The sequence below is a fragment of the Pituophis catenifer genome, unplaced genomic scaffold, assembly GCF_029215685.1.
Source record: "Pituophis catenifer annectens isolate HBS135680 unplaced genomic scaffold, rPitCat1.0.hap2 SCAF_1, whole genome shotgun sequence".
NCBI classification, from domain to species: Eukaryota; Metazoa; Chordata; class Lepidosauria; order Squamata; family Colubridae; genus Pituophis; species Pituophis catenifer.
Genome location: NW_027256881.1, coordinates 85,690,457 through 85,696,068, shown reverse-complemented (window position 1 = coordinate 85,696,068; position 5,612 = coordinate 85,690,457).

Here is a 5,612-nt window from a genome sequence, read left to right as displayed (position 1 = left end):
AAATAAATTGCAACCAGGCATTCTTATTCTTGGGACATGGGAGTGGCCAGCTTTGTGTGCGCTGGTAAGGGACAACCATGAACCAAATGAATCTAAGAATAGAGAACCACTAAGAATATAGGCAGTGGCCTATAATGGGCACAGTATTTCCAGAGAAAATTTCTGTTATTAAACATGTGGCCAGGATCACCAGTAGTGCACATATATATGAACTGGACTAATAGAGGCAATAAGAATTGCCTTCTATATTCTTCCTCCCAATCCTTGAATACACACATCCACACAAATACAAACATACACTTGCATACACACAAAGACATATAACCACTTATTCTCAGACATCCAGACACTTTCAAATTAGGATTTATGAAAGTGTTCCACAACCTCTTCGGGTTTGTAACTAATTCACAACCTTTTTATTTCATTTTATTTTTCTCAGAATGGAAGCTTTGATTTAAAATACTGTGGGGAGAAGAGAACAAATGGCAAACCATTTTTTCCTGTCAAGAATGAATATTAAACCAAGATGTCTTGTAAGACATTTAGGGGAATACAGCTTTTTGAAAAGGAGCATGGAGAAACACAGTTTATGAATCTAGTAAATAACTCAATATCATCTCACTCACTCACTCATAATAGAAGATGGATCCGTATCACCCATCAATTTGCCATGATGCTTCTATTTCCTTTAGGCTGGAGAAGAGGATGCATTTTTCCACTCTCCCAGCTATAATTTACTCAGAATCCATTATACGCCCAGTTGGTACCATATTAAAATCATAATATGCAGATATTAAATATATAGGTGATGGGCCTGACATCTCTACATTTAGGAAAATAAATGCTTCCCATACCAATGCTTTCAAGAAACAGAATCTAGGCGGTCAGACATGTAGCAAAGAAGGAGTTGGTCGAAATAACCAGGCAGACAGGAACCAGGGAAGCTTGAAATGGAATAAGGACAGACCAATCACAGAACGTGGGGGCTCAGTGGCTAAGATGCTGATCTTATCAATCAAAAGATCGGCAGTTCAGCGGTTCGAATCCCTAGTGCCGCGTAACAGGGTGAGTTCCCGTTACTTGTCTCAGCTTCTGCAGTTCGAAAGCACGTAAAAAATGCAAGTAGAAAAATAGGGACCACCTTTGGTGGGAAGATAACAGCGTTCTGTGCACCTTTGGCATTTAGCTATGCCAGCCACATGACCATGGAGACGTCTTCGGACAGCGCTGACTCTTCGGCTTAGAAACAGAGATGAGCACTGCCAGTGGTGGGGTTCAAATAATTTAACAACCGGTTCTCTGCCCTAATGACCAGATGGGTAGGCGTGGCTCTGTGGTCATGTGACTGTGTGGGCATGGCCAACTCAACGTCACTCACATCGATGGGCACTTAGTCTTAGCTGTTACAATGTAACAAGGGTTAACCAGAGAGGCAGTTTCTGTAAGCAGGGCAATAAAGATTAGGCTAGAAACAACACCAGAATGTTTCCTTCCTGCCTTCCTTACAGGATTAGCCCTGCAAAGTGGGAAAAAATAAAATAAGATTTCTTCCAACAACCAGTTATCCGAACTGCTTAGAAAGTTAACAACCGGTTCTCCTGAATAGGTGCGAATTGGCTGAATCCCACCGCTGAGCATTGCTCCCTAGAGTCAGGAATGACTAACACATATGTGCGAGGGGAACCTTCACCTTTACCTTTAATCACAGAAGCCTTCTTTATTAGAGTACTTCCTCACAAATAGTTGGAGACTGATCCCAACTTGCCTCATTGGGTAAAGGGCAGCAACTCCTAATTCACAATCTTAGGGAATCTCAATAATTATCAAAAGTGTCTGTGGGTGGAAGTTAAAAATCAGCAGATGGGAAAGTTGTGAAGAAAGCCTCTTCTTCTTACCCACTAGGACATTGTACACATGTTCAAACAGGATGGGTTTTACATTGCAATCTGGCATCTGCCATCCTGCTGATTTTAATGTCTGCCTCCCTCTCCAAGCTGTTACTGCTAGATATCCCAAATGTATACACATATCATTACATATCCTGTATCTTATTATTTTAGGGAGTAAGTCATAGTATACCCAGCGCAAACAAAAAGGTACCCAAAGCAGTAAGCCAAAAGGAATCGAAGGTAGAAGAGAACAGAAAAGGAAATCAAACTACTTTGTCAACATCATTCTCTATAGTTTTACCCCAGAATTTTAATTTTCCAATTAAAAAAAGAATCAATATTAAGGCCTTGAAGAGAGAGAAGAAAAAATGTTCACACTCTATTCTACCCAATCACTTTCTACCAAAGGAAACCATTATCACTTTTTTTCTTCATACGTTTAGCTGATGAAATCACAGCTATCCTTGACACTTGGCCATGTGAGTTAAGTGAAGAGTGACCCTTTGATTGCCAAAAAAGTTTCTTGATTATTTTAAACTAATTTTTGGCCTAGCCTCCTGGAAGAATAGATTAATTTATTGATTGATGTATTTATTTTTATCAAATATATTTGCTACTCATCTCATGGTTCAAGACAACTCTGAGTGTCTTGATTACTATCCATTGAAAACATTCCTTTTTTGCTATACAAAAAGAAATTTTCAGCTAAATCATACTGAAAAAAATGTTTTTGTACAGTTGAGTGTATCCGTGAACAAATATCATAACCTACCAGAAACTTTCATGTAGCCTGTTAGCCCATCTGCCTATTGTCAATTTCACCCATCCCTATATTCTCAAGCACTACTTCTGTACCACCCAAAATGGTGCCAGCTCAATAACCTTCGTCTTCCTTTCCATTCTTTGATGCACTGGACAACCAAAGATTCAGAATTTATCTAAAGCAGTCTCAGATATGTGAGGCCATAGTTTTCATAATTCCTACCCAAAGTGGCTAACAGTGAAGAGTTGGTCTACAAGTTAGTAATTTATTTCTGACTGCTATTCATAAGATGCGGAGAAAATGTGCAGGGTGTAGAGCTTTATCATTCCACTCTGCCTTTTAAAAACACGCACACACATATTTTAGGTAGTCTTTAAATTTTACCTGATATTTTTCAAACATTAATTCCATTTAAATAGTACTTACAAAGGCTTACATTTGCTTCTGTTCCCTCAGAAGAGGGAAGTCTATATCTCCTCATGAGGTTAGAGGCAGAAATCCTTCATTCAGAAAGAAAGGAGGAAGAGATAGAAAAGCTACCCTCAATTTAGCAGCTTTTAGTTTAGCCAATGTTGGATGCAAGGGATGACCTCTGTCTGTACACTCTAATGCTTTTGAACATCCCATCCTATTCCATTCCATGCGTACATGCATTAAATGTGTATTGTACAATATATGAAATACTCATCCTTAAAATTCCATACAGATTCGAGAAATATTTTGCTTTAACACTTCCCTTGTTTAGTCTATGAAACCGAGAGTTCACTATAATATCATTTATATTCAACATAGTTGGTGAAAAATCTCTGCTCATGCTGATAACTGGCATGCCGAGTTAATCATTCTGTTAAGGTTTTGATTCCTAATTTTGTTGAAAGACATCTATATGAAGGGATCTTACCAGGTTTTGTCAATCACGTTGGCTGGGACTCATAATTTAAAAGATTGTTTCTCCATTGTTGATCTTTGTAACCATTGATGTTTTTAAGTAATATGTTAGTTACTTAATGATCTCTACAGTTTTTTTTTAGATTTAGTGAGCAATCAATTCTACCTCTTACAGAAAAAGAGGGCTTCAATTTTATTCAGAGTACTGTTGCATTAATTGTCATGAGAGGACAATCCAGGCAGTCCCCCTTCTACATTTCATCTGTCTTATTGGTCTCAATGACACCTGCCCATTCTAATTTAACTATTTCTAGGTTTCGCTGTATTAACAGTCCACTTTATCACTTTTATACATTAAAAGGAATAGTATTTTTTTTAAAGAAGTGTATATATTTCTGCACAGTTTTCTCAATATGCACATTTTCACCAGTGGTGAAATCCAAATTTTTTACTACCAGTTCTGTGGTAGTGGGTGTGGCTTGGTGGGCGTGGCAGGAGAAGGATACTGCAAAATCCCCATTTCCTCCCCACTCCTGGGGGAAGGATATTGCAAAATCTCCATTCCCATCCCACTCTGGGGCCAGTCAGGGGTGGTGTTTGCCAGTTCTCTGAACTGCTCAAAATTTCCACTACCGGTTCTCCAGAACCTGTCAGAACCTGCTGGATTTCACTCCTGATTTTCACCCAAGTGATACCATACTTGTTCATAGATAAGTCCCATTTTAGTGCCTCATCAAAAACAGTCATGGAAAAAGTTGTACATTCCACTAGGGATGAAGCAACCATGAAGCAAGGCTAGAAACTATAGAAGTCAGCAGTACAAATGAATTACATATAAGACTAGAATTAATACTTCCTCTTGATCATGAACATCATTTGATGATCCTGGGTCAGTTACTAATTCATTTTGTTTGTGACTTTAAGTCAGTGTTGACTCCTGGTAGACTGCTTGTACTAGTCCCTGAAGTTTTTCTTGGCAAGATTTTAGAAAAATGGTTTGCCTTTGCCTCCTTCTTTGGGCTAAGAGAGGGATACTTCCCAAAGTCATCCAACTAGTTTTGCAACAGGATCAGAATTCAGGATGAGAATTCATGGTTTCCTAGTTTCTAGCCAGATGCCTTAATTGCTATACCACACTGATTATCTACTAATTCATTGGCCATCTTATTTCTCAGGATAGCTGTTGCGATTAGAAAATGTAGAAAACCCACATATATTGACCTGGGAAACTTGGGGAAAATACAAGCTAAAATTGTAATGTACAAATGTAAATCTGTGCCAAGATTGGGAATAACCCCCTTCTCCTTTATTTAAAATGGAGTCAAATGTATATGAAGTTGTGACTATTTGCAGGAAGCAAATGGAGCTGATTCATAATTTTGGAAGATATATTTCTAAATCTGCATGAATCATTTTATTGTCGTTGTTTCCTTTTTCTTTGCCAAAATTAATAGCTAGTTCTTTCTGGGATAGTTAAAGCATAAGTCCTTCAATATTACTAGGAGCTTAAGAGGTTCAACCTCTGCACAGTTACAAAGAAGTTTGTCCTTTATCTTCAACAAATTCAATCAAATAAGGTTTCGTGAGATTTCATTTTCAAGGTGTTTCCAGACAACACTGTAATTGCTATGTTTCATTAAGTAAATGTTACATGTGTGATGAAAAGAATCTTCCAGCTATAAGTCTGAAAAAATTCTCTGTCATCCAGGTCATGGTTGTCCCAAAGGTGCTTTTTCGGGAGGCAACTGGACTTTCTTGTTTTTATTTTTGAAGACATTTCACTTCTTCTCCAAGAAGCTTCTTCAGCTCTGACAGGATAGTGGGGAATGGAAGGATTTATATTCCTTGCAGACAGTCGGTAATTTGTATCCTTTTAGAGGGTCGTTGAAGCCCTTGGAGGTTTATCTGTATGACCTGGATGACTGAGAATCTCTTCAGACTTTTAGCTATACAATTTGGGATGAAGACCCTTTGAATGGTGTGGGGGCAGGAATAGATTTCCAGAGGAAAAAATTGCAGACTACAGGACCAGGAGCTACTACTCAGGTAACCCTGAGGACACAGATAAATCT